Genomic DNA, 20,800 nt, shown 5'->3' with positions numbered 1-20,800 from the left:
GGTCATAGTTGACTTTAATAAACCCATTATTTAAAATTAAGCCTTTGTCGTCTGCCTGGCAGGTGACACATGGCAGGCTCAGCCTCCCCTCCAGGTGCTGACCGGCCCCGCGGCACAGGAGCTTTCTGGTGCTGGATTTTGATGGCGAGAGGAGCTGTATGGTTAAAGTCCACCTCCACCTATTCAGTGGGATGGCTGAAAAACATGCATTTTGGGTAAAAGCTAATTTAACTGAAGGTTTTGAGATGCCATGTTAATTTTTGGAGTTTTCTTCCCCTTTATGGCATGTGAGGTCTCCTGGCTAGCGGGAGCACAAAGCCGGCACCAGCAGGGCTGTCGTGACTGTGTTTGTCCTGCCCACACCACGAGATGGGTTTTTTTAATGATTTGTGTCAAACGGAGCAGGTCCCAGCAAAGGGTTGTTTGAAGCATAATTTTCATTGCAGTAGGCAGGTTCAAGATGAGTAATTCAGGCGATCCTAGCCAACCGCGGCACGAAAGAGGAAGGCTCGACTTTGAACGTTGGGTCCAGAACAGCTGCTCCCGTCCTCTCATCAACGTCCCGTCTCCTTCCGTCGCTGCCGCTTTGTATTTCTGGTTTCTGCGGTAAAATGACTAGAAAAGCAGAGCTTGGCCTGAGCCCAGCCTTCCATTAGGTGAAACACCCTGGGGCAGAGCGGCTCTCGCCCCCGGAGAGCCATCGGCGCGGCTGCATTAGCCTGCCCCCCCACCCCCAGCCAGAGCAACGTCTTCTGAAGGGGGGGAGATGTCAGCTCAGAAACGGGTCTGGTGCCGTCACCGGAGCTGGGCTCTTAAGTGGATCCAAGGAGCTGAGCCAGGAGGTTTAGGGATGTACGGCTTTTGCAGAAGTCAGCCCCGGCTCTGCACTCTGACCGGGTCTAGCAATGCTGCGGACACGCTATTTTTCTCACTCAGCACCGTGTAGAAGTGCCCTTTGAAGGTCTGCAGCAGGACAGACATCAGATACCCAAACATCTTAAAGATAAGGTTATGCTTGAAAGTCACGGGGCTGCTTCTGCAAACACCTCCTGATTTGCCCAATTCCCAGTGCTTCAGCTCTGCTGGGTGGATGGCTCAACGCAGCCCCCCGAAGGGGTGGCCATTAGGTCCTTAGCGCCCACTTTTTCACCCGTTGGAAGGTGGCAGCTGCGGGCACCGGGCAGTATATCTCACGTGCCACAGGTTGCGAGGAGAGCTCAGGCTGGAGTCGCTCCCCCGGTGTTAACGCCGTCTCATGGGAAGAAAAGATTCCCCTCCCTCATCTCGTGATGCTCTGCAGCTTCGCTGGCTGCCCGGGAAATCCCTCTTGGGCTCCCGCATCTGACAAATTTTAATGTTAAAGCCAGGAGAGCAAAGGAATTCTTAAAAAAAGAGAAAAAAAGAGTAAAAAGAGCCTTGTTATAATGGCACTGCTGGGCACTAACCAGGAGCGTTGGTGTCAGGGCTGCCTCTTCCACCACTCTGCACCATCAAAAGGGTTATACGCCAGGGATAAATCAGGTGGGCTTATCTGGATCTGACCAGAGGTAAGGTCAGACCTTCTGTATGTGAGTGGTGGGATGGATCCAGTGCAGTCTGCTGCTGTCCGGGCTCTGCCGGGTCAACCGGGCATGTACCCCGCCAAGGCTCTGCCTTGGGAACCACTCCAACACGGCACGGCTGCTTTGCCAGTTCTCACTATGTCACCCTCTCCGGAAGCATAAATTAAACAATATGTTATGTCCCCGCGAAGCTCAGCGTAACCCAGGTGGGAGAAAACCTGTGGGGAGAGATTTGTCCTTCCGCCCCTCTGTCCCAGAGGTGTTGGCCATCTGGAAGACCAGAGGTGGTCTTCCACCACCATCTTCACTGCAACACAAAACCACTGAGAAGGCGCTGACTCCTCGGCTGATAATTTCCAGTAATTAATGCCTCGGGAGGACTCAACCCCTAATAGTGTAATGGCCCAGAAAGTCTGCCCGGTAAGTGCTTGCTTCTCCATATAAAGCATTTCATTTCGGTTTGTCATTTTCCCAACAGAAAACAGAAAGTATTGCCTTGCAGCAGAGCAGGACTCAGAACAACGCCCCTCACTCCCTCTTCTCTTTCTGTTTACACCGATAAAAACCAATGAATGGTGATATAAAAAGCTGTACCTCATTTTTTAGGCAACTAATCATTATAGTGCTCTTTGGTTTAATATATGTAGTTTTTATAGATCAAATCCTGAAACCTGTAGTCATTTATAACTAAGGCTTGCAAGTAAACAGGCGGGGTTTTTTCTTAATTTGTTTATAAATCTAAAGAGAAGCTTTGCTCGTGGGCCCTATCTGTGACCGTGAGTTGCTCTAAAGCCCGTCCTAAGGTTTCAAATGAGAGAGAAGTGAATATAAGGGTAGCAGGCAGGGCGGGAACTGGTAATATCCACTGCATTTAGAGCCATTAACAGCATGTGTTCAAAAAGCAGCAAGAGCCTAATATCCCCACAAACCAAAATGAGAGCTAATGGTGGTGGTGGGGGGGAAGTTGTGATTTTTTTTTTAATTTTAAGTAATTCAATAAAACAGAAGTTTCAAAAAAGTGAAGTGCTGTAATACCAGGAATCCACTCCAAAATGCTTTCTAGAGAAACTAATAAATTTAAACTATCTTGACAACCATAGCGATCTTTTCATACTTTGATAAGATGAAGAGTCAGTCTTCTCCATTCATTGCGAAGATTAAATAAAACCTGCTTTCTTTTATGCTCACTGTAGCTAAGCATTGCCTTTCTTTTGTCTGCTGGTTCGCTCTCTTTTCCAGCTCTCTTTAAGTTTGTTTTTCACTGGGAAAGAGTATTTTTGAAAAATCTTCCTGCTGCTTCAAAAGCGCGAGCCATGGGGTAGGTGTATGCTGGTCATTGTGCCCCGAGAGGTGGGAGAAGCCGCTCCGAGAGGTGACGCCAGGCAGAGCTGCCGGGGCAGAGCTGGCAGCGGGGCGCGGGATGGCTCTTGTGCTTCGCTCCTTCTCTAAGACAGCCTCTAGCATCCTTTCACAGGGCAACGTCACTATTTCCCACGCTCTTTTTAGAGTTCTTTTGCTTTTTTTTCTCCCACCCCCCCAACATGATTGGGCTCCTCACTACAGGAAAGACATTGGGGTGCTGGAGTGTGTCCAGAGAAGGGCAACGGAGCTGGTGAGGGGTCTGGAGCACACGTCTGATGAGGGACCTGGGGGTGTTCAGCCTGGAGAAGAGGAGGCTGAGGGGAGACCTTCTCGCTCTCGACAGCTCCCTGAAAGGAGGGGGGGTTGGTGTCTTCTCCCAAGGAACAGGCAATAGGACAAGAGGAAACGGCCTCAAGTTACGCCGGTGGAGGTTTAGATTGGATATTGGGAAAAATTTCTTCAGCCAAAGGGCTGTCAAGCACTGTCACAGGCTGCCCAGGGCAGTGGTGGAGTCACCGTCCCTGGAGGGATTTAAAAGACAGGCAGATGTGGTGCTGAGGGACATGGGTTGGTGGTGGGTTTGGCAGTGGTGGGTGGATGGTTGGACTTGATGATCTTCAAGGTCCCTTCCAACCTAGACAGTTCTGTGATTCTATGCGAGTCTGCCGTCCTTACTCTTTTCGCTCATGTTGATTTGGGGGAATATAAGAGGATGGGAATGTGGTGTGCATTTAACTTTGGGCGCAGTGATAGCCACCCAGACGTGGGCTTCACAGGGTGCCCCAGCTTTGCGGGGAAACGGCCCCGGTGAACTCAGTCCCAGACCTGGAGGCACTGGGATGTTACAGCCAATATTGCCCCAGGGGGAGAAAACGGAGCTGTGGCTTGCCCTCCCTCTGCCAGAAGGGCTCCTTCTGCGGGGGGACACCTATGAAGTGCAGTCAGAGACCACAGCTGGAGGTACGGGAGTTATGACTGACCGTGCATGGAGGTGGTTTTCTTCTTCCCACTGCTCCTTGGCAGGAGTCCCCCGGGGCTGAGCCCGTCCCCAGCATTGCAGCCGTGGTCCGGCCGTGCCTTCCCGCGCGGCTCAGCAGCCACCACAGGAGGTGGCCCTCACCAAAACCCAACCGTGAGCAAATAGAGACATTCCGGGAAGAAAATGCGGTCTGTGATGCATTGTACTGCTGAGCCCTGATCCCGGCATAATTTCAGTCCAAATGCTTGCTCGTAATTACGCATTGAAGTACCTCGATTCTGAGAAGCTAATTAATGCAGAGCAGTGTCATACAGGCTCGGAAAAGTACAAAAAGCCGCATCTTGCTTGGCCCCAGGGGAATTTTCCATTGCAGCCGTGGAGATGGCCCTTAGGCAGAGCGGCTGGCAGGACCGCCTGTGGTGGCAGGACCGGCAAACTCTGGCCAAGGGTGTTGCTGGTGCCCCTCTGCACCCCACCAGTTCTGACACTGAAATGGAGGAAAAAAACCACCACTGAATCCAGGAATTCCCTTGTATGGAGCAAGTAACCCATTGCATCTATAGAGACAGCATGGAGATCATATCTGACCCAAACTTCTCTATATTAATACTTTCTTGCATAAAATGCCAAAATGAAGCATGCAGTAATTCATATCTGTGGGGAACATAAAATGCGTTTTATTTAATCTTAGAAGCATGAGAAAGAAAATTAATTCCTGATTTCCAGAGATTAAAAAGGTTTGCTTCAGGTGTAGTAATTTGCCAGCTATTGCTGTAGAAGATTTCTTAAATTTCATCTCTATAAAGTTTGAAGGTTCAGCAAAATTTGCAGCAGAGCCGAGGAACTTGATATCTTATGACCAGACCGTATATGTTGCTCCAAGTGGATTACAGGGGACTCCAGCTCCAACACAAAACGCTGGAAGAATCCCACTTTGAAAAAAAGCAGAACAAACTAGCTCCCGCTTCTCACCATGTGCGTTATTTTGGTCGACTGGAAAGTGAGTCGTAATGTGGGTTTGTTAAAACAGAGAAAGCATAGGCAGCTTTGCAATTATAAAGACTAAGGGGCTGTGGCATCTGCCCTGCCCCTCTCATCCATGAGGAATTTTGGGGTTTTTGTGTGTGTATGGCAATGCCCCGGCTGGGATTGACCCACCTTCCAGGTATGTCCTGTGTGCAAAGTTGTTTTCTTTATATATTGAGAAGCAAAGCAGAGACTTTTACTCAGCTTCGGTTTGCACACCTTTCTACTAAGGGATTTAAATTTCCAATGTGAATTAAGTGAGCAGCATCCCTCTCAACGAGGGGCTGCTGGAGGATAAATACTCTCAATAGCGGTATTCTTTCCTTAAGGCTCAGGATTTCAATGTACATTAAAATAAAAAAGGAAAAAAAAGGTAAATGCTAAAGCCTGTGGAAATGCCAGTTGCTGTGGGCCATGACTCCCCGAGCTGCTGACGGGGAGGGAGGAGGGATGTGCCCCGGCAAGACGTTAATCCAGAGCAAATGGCATCCCCCGCCGCACATGCTGGTGCCGGTGGGGCAGCGGGCTGGGGCTCGGTGGGGTCACAGCTAATGCTCACCTTTCACAGACACCCACCCGGGCACCCGGTGCTGGTGGTGGGCGGCCGGGAGTGATGCGCTGAGCTGTGTGCCTGCATCCCTGCAAAGGATGTGTCCAGTTTTGGGCTCCCCAGCTCAAGAGGGACAGGGAACTGCTGGAGCGAGTCCAGCGAAGGGCAACTAAGATGATGAAGGGATTGGAGCATCTCCCTTATGAGGAAAGGCTGAGGGCGCTGGGACTCTTTAGCCTGGAGAAGAGAAGGCTGAGGGGAGACCTTATTATGGCGTACAAGTATCTAAAGGGTGGGTTGAAGGAGGATGGAGCCAGGCTCTTTTCAATGGTTCCCAGTGACAGGACGAGGGGCAATGGGCACAAGTTAGAACACAGGAAGTTCCGTTCAAATACACGGAAACACTTCTTTACGGTGAGGGTGACAGAGCACTGGCACAGGCTGCCCAGGGAGGGGGGGAGTCCCCCCCTTCTCTGGAGATTTTCAAGACCCACCTGGATGCAGTCCTGAGTGATGTGCTCTGGGCAATCCTGCTTTGGCAGGGGAGTGGGGCTGGGTGATCTCTAGAGGTCCCTTCCAACTCTGAAAATTCTGTGATTCTGCGATGTGCAGTTGAGGCTGGAGGCTGCTGCCCCCTCAGCAGGAGAGAGATCTCCTTTGTCCCCTCGGGAGTTCTGCTGGTGAACCAGCCTGAAGGTAGAAAGCTGTGGGGGTTGGTTTGAAGGCAAACAGGATCCCCTGCTTTGTGCACAGCGGTACAGGTAACGTGACTGAACCATCCCGGGGTGGATGAGGTTCAACAAGGCCAAGAGCAGGGTCCTGCACGTGGGCCGGGTCAAACGCTGGTACCGATATGGGCTGTGGGATGAAGGGATGGAGGAGAAGGATTTGGGGGTGGTGGTGGATGAGAAGCTCACCAGGAGTCGGCAGTGTGCGCTGGCAGCCCAGCGAGCCCCCGGCATCCCGGGCCCCTCTGCTGCGCTCTGCTCTGGGGAGACCCCCCCACAGTGCCGCCTCCAGCTCGGGGGGTCCCCACAGCAGAAGGCCCCGGAGCTGTTGGAGCGGGGCCAGAGGAGGCCCCGGAGATGCTGGGAGGGCTGGAGCCCCTCTGCTGGGAGGACAGGCTGGGAGAGGCGGGGGGGCTCAGCCTGGAGAAGAGAAGGCTCCGGGGAGACCTCAGAGCCCCTTCCAGTGCCTAAAGGGGCTCCAGGAGAGCTGGGGAGGGACTCTGGATCAAGGAGGGGAGCCATGGGACGAGGGGAGACAGTTTTAACCTGAAAGAGGGGAGATTTAGATCTGAGGAAGAACTTCTTGGCTGTGCGGGCGGTGAGCCCCTGGGGCAGGGTGCCCCAAGAAGCTGTGGCTGCCCCTTCCCTGGAGGTGTTCAAGGCCGGGTTGGACGGGGCTGGGAGCAACCTGGGCTGGGGGAGGTGTCCCTGCCCAGGGCAGGGGGGTGGGACAAGGTAGTCTTCAGTGCCCCTTCCCACCCAAACCGTTCTATGATTCTATGATCTTGGATATGTAACAAAGAAGAATTAATTTTTTTTTTCACATTAGATGTAGCTTAGATGGCGAGTGGTCTAGTTCTGTACATGCAAACTCGGTGACAATAAGTTGACTTCTGATTTCCTGGGATAATGCTGAAGATGGCTTTTCATGCCCGGCGTCCACGCGTGCCGACCCCGCGGCTGTGCAGACCCCCTCAGCATCTCAGGGCTGTCCCTCAGCTGCCCATGGCTGAAAAGAATGCAAATCACAGCAGAATTGAACAAGTGACTTAAAAATCCTAGTTTATCTAGTTGTCTTTACACGTAACTTTTAGACGTAGTTATGCTAAATGACTTCTATAAAACATAAGGACAAAATAGAGAGTGGCCGGTCTTGGGCAGGAGGGCACTGCGTGCCTCCTCCTCGGCAACCGCTCTGCTGCGCGCGGTCCCCGGGGCACCGGCAGAAGGAGGGAGGAACTGTGCTCTACCGAGTGAGCAGGACGCGCGATCTTTACCTGCCCTTCATCTCTCGTCCTCTTCCCCTCAGGCGGGGCCCTTCATGGCCTGCAGCTGCCCGGGAGCGGGATGCTCGCCGTCAGCGGTCCGCCGATGCTCTCGGCAGCTCCCTCATGCGCGGCTGCTTTACCGCCTTCGTTTTGTTTCCCTGTTAATTTGCAAATGATGAACGACTCTTCCTGCTGTGCATGCCTTTCAGAATTGATATTAATCAATCCAAGGCAAAAACAAAACGATTAAAAATCAATAGCTATGCAGCTATTAGAGAGCAAAATTTCATTGAGGTTAATAATTGCAGGAATTAGGGAACTAATCAGCCATCGTGATCTCCAGGAGAAGCCACCCCGGGCTCTGCGCTTCATCCAGCCTGCCCACAGACCGCAGCGACCGTGCCAAAGGCAGAATGAGTTACTTGATATTGTTTTGTAACTAATGGCCACGATGAGGACCGAAAAGCGGACTTGTAGCTAATATCTTACTTGTATACTTGGCAATAATCTTTCTGTCCGATAAATAAGAGCTGCGTGGGGCATATGGTTGTGCTGGAAAAGGCAGAGCTGCTTGTCCGGAGTGTGTTTGTGCCTAAAGAGATATTTTTTTTTCCCCCATAAAACAAGCTTTCGGGCACTTCTGTCTTTGTAAATTCACTTTAGTAGCTTTTGTCTTTGGGTTGCAAACCAGGAGCTGGCTGCCCTCAGGCACATTTTCGGGGTACCTCCAAGAGGAGCCCTGCCACCCCCATGCCCCCCAGCCTACCCTGGTGGCTCACCCCGCTCCTTTTCCCTGCGGGTTAAAGGGGACCTTGGAGGTTGCTACAAGTCTCAGCAAAGCATCCTAATCGCCCAGGAATTAAGAGGATTTTTCTGGGTGTGCTGCCACTAAGCAGTCTGTTTGCTGCAGGCACCAATTATTTTATTCCTTAATTCAATCTGGCAGCCGTAAAAAGCGTTTTCTGCCCTATTCTGCCTTGCCGTTGTGCCTTTCGCAGCGCGCCTGGGATGCCACAGCGGAGCAGTGCTGCGCGATGGGCCCCTTCTATAGATGGTTCATGGCCACCCAGCAGCTCGCTTCTCCAGTGGCCCAAGGCAGCGGGCAATGGCAGGGTGTCACGGGGGACCTGGCTACTGCCAGGCCAGGAGCTGTCTGCCGGAGCCAGGAGTCTTCCTAAGACAAAAAAAATACAAGTAATGAGATCAAGTGAGGAAAAGGAAATTGAGGTCTTAATACGAAGGACAGATTTTTGGTCAAAACCCTGCTCTCAGGCTGATGAGAAGGTCAATGGGATGACTGAGCAATATAAAACCTGTTATAGTTCTGTGCTAATTTATAGAAAAATATTCTATTTATTTCTTTTTATGGATCCTGACAAGCTTTCAGGGAGCCCCTGGGATTCAGGCGTGCTCCCTACTGTTACAGTAAATGCCAGGGACTGTGATGGGGTACTGCTACTGGCAGACAAAACACTATTCACAACATCCAATGTGAATGATACAAGCAGAGATATTGATGAAAGGCACAGATAAATGGAAAAAAAAAGAAAAAAAAGGAAAAATAGCATGTTAATATAGGCTAACTCCTACAATACTTGGTGAACTTGGCTACTGGCGCCCTATCTGCTCCTGGTGGGGATTGTTGGGTAAATATGTAATTGGATTTGTGTGACTTTTTTCAGCCTTCATAAGTTCAGATGGTGCCTGCCTAATAAGTCTATATACTTCTGTACCAGGAGATCAGACGTGAGCCCAAGCCAAGCTTCCAACGAGCTGATGGCCACCATGCAGACATCACCCCGCTCCCTGACACGTGCGCCGGCTTCCCTCGGTGGTGCCAGAGGTGGCAAAAGCATTTCACCCCTGGGAGATATTTGCATTCGGGATGTGGTGAGGACAAACGGCGGTGGCAGGTACGTCCTCCCCGTGTTTGCCCTCGGGGTACGGCGAGCAGCCCCGGTTCCCTGCGCCGGCTGAGGAACGGCATGTGCAAGGCATGCAGGCTTGGATGAGTCCCGCATCAGTCATTTTCAGACACCGTAGAGTGAAAGGTTATTAATTATATCCAATGACATAGTTGTCAATCAAATCTAGACTGTAGTGTTTGGTTTTTTTCTTTAATTAAAGTTAGCTAGAGAGCTCATTTTAAATCTTCATGTGGGGCGGCTGAAATTTAATACACCCTTCAGAAAAATGGCAATAATAGCAATAGACTTTGTTTTTACTATTAAACTGATAGATGCTTGAAGTAAACCGAACCTCATCCATCTTCCCTGTATTAGCAGCACAATGCAAACACTTCTCATGTCGATGAGCTGACGCTGCTCCCCCCTGAGCCCCCTCCTCCCTGGGGCCGAGGAACCGAAGCGTGGGCTCTCTGCTCACTGCGGCATTTGGGGGGGTTCTGCCTTCCATAGGGTCCCAGGTGGGACCAGGGCAGGGCCAGGTTTGACATGGCTGTATGGGACCGACTCGAACACGAAGGGAGGAGGACACCAGGACACCCCAACCCTGCCCATGTCCTCTGCAAGGGCCCTATGCACGGTGTTCATCCCCACTGCCTCCTCCACCGGGAGTTTTTCCCTCCCCTTTGATATAAGAATAAAATGTGAGGTCCCTGTTTAATTTTATGCATTACTCATTATACATCCTCTACTTTTCCCTGTTGATTCATAGCAAAGGAATGTAAAAGCAAATCACGAGGGTAATCGTTTCCAGGTAGCTGGTGTTCTTTAAAGGACAAAGCATGGGCCGCACAACTTATTTATAAGAAATAATGATCTTTAATAAACCCCAATCAAGTGTTTGTACATGCCAACGTGCATTTGCACCCGGGCAATGATCTGCACTGAATCTTCCCTCCAGGAACACGGAATCCCCCGGTGCTGGGGCCAGAGCAGGTTTCATCGCCTTCAGGTGAAATGATCAATCTGTTCTTCTTTGGCACGAGTAACTCTGGCTCTGAGCAACTGAAGCGATACATTAGAGCCTGTGACACCAGGCTGGGATTTTAGTATGGAAAAAAAAAAAAATGCAAGCGAACAAAACACCCTCCCCTTACAGCAACAGCCTAGAAAAGTGCTTCGTGTGTCCCAGATGAACTTTGTAAGTTCTTCTTTCTCTGGAAATGCTCATCTAATTCGGTGGGGGTTGCCAGCATCAGGGAAGTTCAGCTTTCAAACAGAAACCTTATTAGTCTCTCCCAGGTCGGTCTATGCAATTCTTCCCGGTTCTGCCCTTGACTGTTTTGGCTTTCGGTCGTCCGAATCCCTGAAATCATGAAAACGCGGGCAGAGCTGCGAGCAAGGGAATGAGCCATCGAGGCAGGCCATCGGGTTGCTGAAACGCGCGCAGGTATGTGTCCGCTTGCATTGTTTCTCTGGGCACGGCCCCGTGATTTCAAATTAATAGGATGGTCTGATTTCAGTTGAACTGATCTTTATAGACCAGTTGATAGGCTTAAATATTTACCTATCTTAGGGAGATGGAAGGATGCGAAAGTCTTTTGCATAGTTACAATTGCCAAGGAAACCACTCTGCTGGTATCCGCGGTTGGCATTTCATTTTTCCCTTTGTGCGGCTGTTGGAGAACTGTCTGATTATGAAAAGGAAATGCCTCCAGTCTCAATGCATCGCTAGTCAATGTCTTCATAATTTTTCCATCAGTTTATCCAAGAGCTTCTGCCATCCTTCTGAAGTTCGTTGGAGCTGCGGGTTTTCATTTCTAAAAATGCATGCAGCTAAATTTAAAAATATGACACTTGACGGAAAACCATGAATTAAAGAATTGTCCATATTCAGAATGTTTTCCAGTCATCTCATATCTTTTCTAAAGTAATCTTTTAACTAAATGATTAATTTTATTTTTTTTAAATTTATTTTAAACTAGGTCACCCTTAAGAATTTCTAGGTTTTATGAAATCAAACATATTCTAGCAAATACTAGTTGGACTCATTTAAAAATGAATGTTATTTCTGGAAAAGCAGTTTTCTGAAACTGAGCAGCATGTTTAAATCAGCTGTGGTGCAAACCTATAGACAACAGCTTTCCAGTTGTCCAGGTTTACTTCAGGCTGCTTGACTGTTTTATTGGCTATCTGTTATTTCTATCCAGCCTTCATTTTCCGAGATATATTTTTAAATGAAATTTTCTAGATCTACAGTCTTCAGAAGACTGATGCAACCACTCTTTGCTGCAACCACTCTTTAAAGCAAAGAAGTTGGGACCATGAGTTTGGCTGATGGTCTTTACCACCAAAGTGAGTTTTCTGGCCATGATGGGCACCTTCATGGGTGAAGCCCAGCCTCAATGTGACCGCTATGATAAATCCAAAATGTTTTATGTGCGCAGTGTAGCAGCAGGTTGGCTGTTGACCTGGCAGAGTAACCTGCTGCTGGAAATACCTGGCATGTGTTTTTTTTGCTTTGCCCATGAACGTGGCCTTTCTTATCTATACTTACGTGTCTGGGGATAAAAACTTCCCAGGTTGTCATATGGCCCTGCTTTTAATTACCTCGCTTCCTGCTAGTGCCTGGAGAAGTCCTCCTAGGAGGAGGAGGAGGAGGAGGAGAAGGAGGAGGAGGAGGAAGAGGCAGAGGAGGCAGAGGAAGAGAAGAAAGGGGAGGAGAAGGAGGAGGAGGAGGGAGGGGAGGAGGAAGGAATGGCCACTGCACCATCCCACAGCCTGGGGAGGTGAACCACAGCTGGGTCTTGGGGCTTGAGGAGAAACAGGGGGAACTTCAACTTTATAGCAAATTATAACCGGTGGGCAGATACAGTGAGGAGACTGACTGACCCAAAGTCAAACTAAAGCTAACCTGAGCTTAAAGTTACCGCCTGGTGTAGGCAATCCCTCTCTGCCCCGAATAACTGGTTTGGTTTCCCTAACTCGGATGTCTCCTGGAGGGTTTCAGGTGTGTTTCACTCAAGAGGCTGCAGAATGAAGCCCGAATCCAAGAGGCAGCTTCGTTCCCAGGGCTCGTTTAGGGACCAGCGAGTCCCTCCTCAGAGGAAGCTGAGCCGGAGCTCAGGGAGCGTACTGGCAGATAGAGCTTTGATTTCATCGCTTTTCAATAATAACTCCTTTTTCATTCCTCTGTCTGTACATGTGCTAATGAGTTGTGGTTTGAATCGGCTTCTGATTTGCGATTTTTAATTCAGCTTATAATAGGCTATCTGTGGGGCTTTGTGTTTGAGAATATAATTCAGTATAATTATCACAGGGAAGTTTTCAGAAAGCCGTGCTAGCAGCCAAGATAGCATCTCCATTCTTCTTTCACTGCTAATCAGTTTATATGAGCCTTTCTTATGCGTAGCTTTCTGACCATACTAAATTTTTCTGAAACAAACACTTCATCCACGGTTATCAGACAGCAACATGCCTGAGAAATTGCATTATATTCCGCAAAAAGCCTCAGAAAGCACCTCACTCCCTCAGAGAACTGGACAATAGCAGATTTTTGTCATTGTTCATTTTTCTTCTGTCATAAGATCTTCCATCTTTTATCTTTCTCTTCTATATCCTGGACATTTTCTAATCCTTTTCGGAAGACCATACAATAGTAGGTTATTTTTCAGTTTAAAATGAGACATGACCAAAGCCTCCAGTCTGCCCCAAACCTCCTTGTTTTCCTTTATTTTCTATTTTAACTCAATTCACATGGTAGCCACAGAAATCTAATTTGCATGTTCAGGAACTGGAGAAAAATACCTGGCAAGTCCTTGCCTGGCACAGGCTCCTATCGGCATTCAGGCTCCGTTTCCCAAGAATAGTACCGCTCCTACCCCAAAACTAAAAAAAAAAAAAAAAGTGAATGTGAAAATTATTTAAAAAGAGACTGAAAGAAGCCACCCATCAAGGAGGAGTGCACTTTTCCCTGGTGTGAGGATAAAATGTGTGGACTGCAGCAAGTGGAACATATATTCCCGGTGATCATCCTTGGCGCTGGATGGAGAAGTATGGTTTCTGAGTTGCATTTGTCATTACCTCAGTTCTTACACAGTGCTCATCTACTGAGCAAGTTATTTCTAATATGGAAATATTGGCATTTGTGCTCAAACGCGGCAGGGAGCTTACGGAAACGGGGAATATTTTCTATTATGAGTTATTATTATTGTCTTACGCCAAGATTTGAAACCACCCCACCTTCACTGTCCTGTTAGGAAGCAGAGGTGGGATCCAGAGATGATTATATCACCTTACAAGGGTGTGCTGACATGAACGTTTGGTGTCACGGATGCGACGTGCTTGCTTCTAGATCTTGGCTTTCTCACACGCAATTAAGAATCAACATGCCGCAACTGGCTTGGACAAAGAGTTCAGCTCTTAAGCTTTGCTATGGATGTGGTCCATGGCGATTCCAACCTCTCCAAGCATGAAGGGGCAGAAACCCAGCTGCAGCAGCACTGAAGGAGCCCCGGTCCTCCTGGTACAGACCCTCTGAGGTCTGTCCTACTGATAGAGCTGTAGAAAACTGTGCGACCCTTGGCAGCTGAAGGAGAAGCTCGTGTAGTTGTCAAAACCCAGCCAGTTTATTTGCTCCTGCCAGAGCTGCTAGAGACCAACTAAATAATGATATATCACGGGTGGGGATGGAATATATCTTCTTGCTCTCTAGGGTTCGCCTGCAGTAGTAGCAGCTGCATTAGTAACTGCCACGTTCGTGAAGAAGGAAAGAATTGGGTCTTTTTAGTCTGGAGAAGAGAAGACTGAGGGAGATCTTATCAACGCTTATGAATCCTTCAAGGGAGGGTGCCAGGGGGGTGGGAACAGTCTTTTTCCAGTGGTGCCCAGTGACAGGACAAGAGGGAACGGGCACAAACCTGAACATCAGAAGTTCCATCTCAACCTGAGGAGGGACTTCTCTCCTGTGCGGGCGGCAGAGCACTGGCACAGCTGCCCAGAGAGGGGGGGAGTCTCCCCCTCTGGAGCCATTCCAAACCCGCCTGGAGGTGTCCTGTGCCACTGCTGGAGGTGCCCCTGCTCTGGCGGGGGGTGGCACTGGGGGGGCTGCAGAGGGCCCTTCCAGCCCTCACCAGTCTGGGATTCATTCTGTGATTGCCTGAGATGGTATAATGGTATTTTCAAAAGCATCAAGGAGGCTAATGACAAATTTCCCTAGCGCTCCGCCATCTACGTGCCTTACGCTCCTTCTCTAGTATTTGCCAAATGCCAACAATCTTTAAATACATGCAGCACAGTCCACGGTCAGAAGGAGCTGAAAATTCTGCATACTACCCAGGTGTAATGTATCCTTTACAGACCAAACTAAAGATCTCTGTCAAACAAACAAACAGTTTCAATCTGTTCCCTCAAATTAATGATTTCTAATTAGGCAAAATACATTTTTTTCCCCTTCATTCAAATTCAGCATGTTGATTCTGAAAATGCAAAATGGACTGCGGGAAGCTATATTTTCATGAGCCTTACGAAAATCTCAGGCAGTTGCAAAAGAAGATGCCCCCCTGCTGCCAAATAGTCGGGGTACAATACACCAGAGATGCCCCAAAGAGGCCAGTGAACTCGCTCGTTTCGTGACAGACCTCCGAATTGCCTTACCGCTGTGAAACCTCATCCTATGAGCCTACCCTCATCCTTTGAGGAGAGGCTGAAAGAGTTGGGGCTGTTCAGCCTGGAGAAGAGAAGGCTCCGGGGAGACCTTATTGTGGCCTTCCAGTCCCTAAAGGGGGCCTACAGGAGAGCTGGGGAGGTGCATTTACTCGGGCGTGTAGCGATAGGACGAGGGGGAATGGCTTTAAACTGGAAGAGGGCAGGTCCAGATTAAACGTTAGGAAGAAGTTTTTCCCTGTGAGGGTGGTGCGGCACTGGCCCAGGTTGCCCGGAGAGGTTGTTGAGGCCCCATCCCTGGAGGTGTTCAAGGCCAGGCTGGCCATGGCCTTGGGCAACCTGGGCTGGTGGGAGGTGTCCCTGCCTATGGCAGGGGGTTGGAACTTGATGATCTTCAAGGTCCTTTCCAACCTAAACCATTCTGTGATTCTATGAAAACAAGGTCATGAGTTGAAGTGCATCGTGAAGAATAAAGCACGGGAGTAATTTGAGAAAGTAAATTATCGTGATGGTCAATTGATATTCCCTATTTAGTATTTCTGCAAGCAGGAAGAGCCAAGGTGTGACTGGAGAAAAATGACCACGGAGAAGGTATCTGCTTCCACTCTGCTGTAGCTTTTAAGCTACAGGTTGGGGGACTTCGTGGCCATAAGAAGCTGCTGCAACTGCATTTGTCTGTTCTGGTGAAAATTCTGGTTTTGTATTATTTAGCCTGTTTCCAGCAACTGAGAAAAGAGCCCAGGGGTAATGCCTGGTGCACGCTCGCCTCCAGCAGAAAGCCTCCGAGTCCATTTGCCATTATTAATAACAGTAATCGTCACAATTTACATACGCAGTTGGAGCCTTGGAAAGGCTCCTGTAAACATTCCCCTTCTATAAATATGGGAGTTTCTAACCAGCCACAGCCTCTTGGTCTCGCTTCACCACCACCTTTGGGCTGCAGATGCCGCTGGGTCTTCGGGGGCCACAGGGGAGCGGTGCCCGCGACTCCGGGTACGGCCGGGCGCGGGGATGAGGGGGGAAAGGTGATGTTATTTATCATGTGGGACTCAGGGAAGGGAGGTGAGAATGCTTCCCGCGAGCTAACCGACAGGGCTGCTGCCCGGGGAGGGGACAGGGTGGTGCGTGGACTCACTCCAATGGGTGCGTTATGCTTTTTTCTTCACTTTCCAGCTTTTTCCTTTTTTTTTTTTTTTAATTCACTCAATTATCCCATCCCCTGATGTAAAATCTAAAAGATGTTTCAAAGTGATGCAGCTAACTCCACTCTTTTTTTTTTTTTTTAATTTAGCTACTAGTGGCTAGGAGATACTTTCTGCTTTCATTTTCTATTTTTTTAAGCAACCAAAGATGTACAGTCCAGGGACTGCTGATCATGGGTCAGGCAGTAAAACCTAATCCCTTCCAAATTGCTCATTATTATGGGTGACAAATAGTTTATAGGAGCATTAGCTGTTCCTCTGGACTGTAACTGAGCGAGCCCGTTTTGCTGCTGGCTGCAACCGGCTTCCCTGGAATTGTTACTTACGGCTGATGTGATACCAAAATTGCTCATCATCGCCGTCATCCGAGTACCATCAGGCTCCATTTTCCTTTCTCAGCACGCCCATGGAATTTTTACTTATCTAAGATAAATATTCATGCCAAATTGCAATATATTATATATATTATTAGAACTTGGAAGCACAGAAACTATAATAAATAATGCAGCCATCTTCAGTGGAAGATCCCACCCATTGTCTTGTTAGCCCCAAAATTGTTCTTTGGGTCAAGGGAAAGGAAGAAACACTAGTAAGTACAGTTTGTGAGCCCAAATAATTGAAATATTATTTACTGGCAACTAGTGTTTAACTTAAAATGCATCATTACACAGAATTCAGTAGAACTCCTTAGAATTCTTAAACTTTTCTGGTTAGAAAGGAGGGTGTTACAGGCAACGGGACATATGCAGAACCGCAGCGTGGCCACCTCCGTGGTGCAGGCATCTGCTGAATCAGCATCTTTTTCTGCAGACGTTGAAATGGAGCTTTGTCGATTTGCAGCGAGCGAGTGCCAAAGCATGAGGAAGACGCACGAATATTTAAGCAAAGTTCCAATCCCATATCCTTCTCTTTGCCCACCAGGGTTGTGAAGGTGCGTTTTGGTGTGCGTGGCTGCGTGTGCACACACACACACGCTCAGCCTGCAGCGGGGGGGAGGGGGGGGAATGGTATTTGTAACAAGTTCTGCAAGTCAAGAGCACCATTTGAGGAAAAAAGACAATTTTTTTACCATAATCACCTTCCCAAATATATTTTCTTACAGAGCGCCTTCCCCGTTTGGAAAGTTTACATCTTCAGCATCCAAGATTTGGATGCCTACTGTAGGCTTTTACTATGGTATTGCTTAATTTCACCTTATTTCCCACAGTCGCTGGTGGCAGTGGGGGAGGACCACTAGCCAGCCACGTCCCTCTCCAGCAAGACCGGCCAGCGGCACCTTTGCCGGGTGCGGGGACACCCTGCAAGGGCAGGTGCTGCTCGCCCCAAGGCAAGCCCCGGCCACTTGCCACCTGGACCACGGGCCACCACAGGCTGGTGGGTGTCATGACCACGGCGCTGGGTGGACTGGAGGAGAGGATTTGTAGGTGGGAAGCTCTTAGCAACGCGCCGAGCCGTTTCTCTCGGCCCGACATGCGACGGCCTATTTTAAATACATATTTAATATAGCGGATATTGGCACAGCTGCAGAGGGAATACAGAATTTAATTTGCAGTGTCAGCTCTGGTGACAGGTCCATCTGTAACGTTATGAATTAGTTGCAGCAGCTTTACCTGTGAAAACGTTGCGTACGCTGATTGTCTGCCTCTTCTGAATATTTAAGCCGGCTCTTGTTCTCTAAATGAACGTGGGGCTTTTCTTATTATCTCACAAAGCTACCAAATTCCGTGTCACTTAATTATACCTTTAACTTTCTGAATTGCATCTTGTCCTCCTGTCCCAGTAACAACCCGTTCAGAAAGGACGGGCCCCTGGCTCCGAGTGGGAGCTTTGTTCGCTCCCCGCTTCTCTCACCACCTATTGTGGATTGCTGAATTCGGAGGAAACGCCGGCTGAAAAAGAAACGCAGAGACTTATCATTTGGCGGTGAAAGCCCAAAGGCCCGAAGAAAATTAATTCTCCCTATTAATCTGCCTTGGGATTTGGAGGGAGAATGGCAAAACTTGCCCTGGAAACATAAACAGTGGTTGAACCGTTTTCATAGCGCAGTATCCATCTTTAAACAGCACTATATTACAACCTTGCTGCGCTATCACCCGGCACATTCCGTCTGTCATGTACGGGAGATGGTCAGGAGCTGATTTAAGGTGTTTTGCTTTCCTTGCGCTGCGGCCCTGGGGAAGGGGGCTTCGGAGATTGACTGAGGGAGATGAGAGATAACGCCTCACTATTTCTTCCTTCCGTAAAACCCCTCGACCTTGCCAAGCGCCAGCGCGAGCCGAGGTTGCTCGCCGCTTCTCCGTAAGTCCTCGGAATTGCTCAGCACTTCAACGGAGAGCTAAAAGGATGTTTCACCTATTTCTTTTCCCTCGCCCCCATTCCCTGTTGTACCTCACTGTTTGCACATCCCTGATCTTCACCCTGAAAGAACACCATCCCTCGTCACCCCAGACCAGAGGACTTTCTGCTCCCGCTGTGCGATGGATGAAGCAGCCCCGTGCCCCCCGGGCGCCCAGGGGAGGAGTTTCCCAGGGGACTCCATGATCTCAGTGGTGGGACACAATGATCTGAAGGGTCTTTTCCAACCTAAACGATTCCATGATGCTGCGGGTCCTCGCCCCGGGGGGCTGAAGAAGCGGCTGAGCAGGAGGCAGTGGGCAGCACCAGAGGGACGCTGGACCAGCTCTGATGCTTAAACTGCTTTTACCTTCGTTTCTTTTTAACTTTTATTTGCTGCTGTTGGCAGAGGACAGAGCACAGGACAGGTTTCACGTTGCTCCTTTCCGTACCAACCTGGGTTGCATCAAGGCACCTCCCCGGCGGCTCCAGCCTCTGCCCTATGGCAGTGTAGCTTTTTAGTCTTTAAACGTGTACATACCTGCTTTATTTTTTATTATTTATACCTGTCAAATAGCAAAAGTACCATTGAATATATTTTTCAGCTGAGCAGGTCAGGGCATTCCAGCTGATTTAAATTTCCGCGTATTGGTCACTGTGGTTCCACCCTGCAAAGGCAGAGGAAAGTGAAAAGCGCTTCTCTGGTAATCCCCGAAGCTTGGTTAGGGTAAGCTATATAAAGCTAATAAAGGAGGGCCAAAATAAAGTTTTTTAAGGATTGCTAGCTATGGGTGCTCTGTGTCATGTTACCAGCAAAGACAGCGCAAAAATTTGCAGATACTTTAATTTGTGAGATCTCAGTTAATACTAGAAATGCCAAAGGGAGAGCAGAAAGGGCGGTAATTTCCAGTAGCCCCGCGGGGCCTCCGCGCCTGGGAGCATCGCTCGGGATGGCCACGAGCATCAGCCAGGTTGCTCCCAGCGTGACTGAACCACAAAACATTTTTGTTGTATTTTTCTTTTTTTTTTTAAGTTGCTCCTGCTAAAAATTGTGGGGTTTTTAATAACTGTACAAAATCACGCGGGAAAGCGAGCAGGACTATTTGAGTGCAGAGACGCGTTTCTGGCGGGCGGCAGGCATGACCCCGTGCAAACCCGGGGAGCAATGGGGCGCATGCACAGCTGCCTGCTCCTCCAGGGACAGGCTGCAGGAAATAAATCATTATTTTAGACAAGATGTATCAAGACTTTACCCCATCTACCATAATTTGTGGATTTACACTTGCTATTAAGACAAGTGGTTTCATCCAAGTCTTTAACGTAGCGAATCCACAGGGTACAACAGCCCATGCTGCTTCGGTGGGATTAGCGTTGGGGTGTAGGGGTGGCTTTCCAGGGCAGAGGGTCGGACAGTACAGCTGGGGGGACACATGCATCTTTGGAGCGTTTGTTGGAAAAAGCAGGAGATGCTGCCGTGGGCCGGTGCCCACCGTTCAGAGATGAGAGGTGGCATCTTGTCTCTGATGCCCACCATCCTGATTTCCAGCTCCCATTCAGCAGGACCTCTCGCAGGTGGTGTCTTTTTGTGGATGCGGAGGCAATTAGGGGCTAAAAGCAGGAGCCTGTTAGAGAGGCCAGAGGCACCATCAGCTATAAAAGGCAAAGCTCCCCGGCCCTCCTGAGCTTGCACATCCACCACCATTTTTTTCTCCATTTAAGGACTGCCACTTTCGGCTCTCAGAGCACTAACGGAGAATCATTCAGTCCCTTCCGCATCTCCTCTTGCCCTGTGAGATGACTCATTGCAAGGACACAGGGCTATGCCATAGACGTCCTTTTCTCCTGGAGGAATTTTTCCAGGATTGTTACTCCTTGGAAGAGTGCCCAGTACGTAAGTGTGACTATCCATCACCTTTAGATCAGTCTATCATTTCTCTTTCAACGGCAAATATCCCACTTGTGTGAGCTGCTTTACTATGGGCTTTAATATTTTTTCCATTTTCCCATTTTGGGTTTCTATTCCAAAGGGAATGATTGCGCCAGAGAACAAAATATGGATTAGAAGGTAAGTGTAACACAACTCTGTAATTATGGTCCAAATTTTGTGTCGCATTTTAGGTTTTCTCTTAAGTAGTGCACAATATTCTTAACTTTCTACTTGGTGATTTATTTTTTTTCTTTTAGATTTGGAGGGAACAAAATGCGCTTTTTCTGAAATAAA

The sequence above is a fragment of the Vanellus vanellus genome (assembly GCF_965231255.1).
Source record: "Vanellus vanellus genome assembly, chromosome: 5".
NCBI lineage: Eukaryota > Metazoa > Chordata > Aves > Charadriiformes > Charadriidae > Vanellus > Vanellus vanellus.
The sequence above is the reverse complement of the archived record's forward strand: the minus strand, read 5'-3'. Positions refer to the sequence as shown.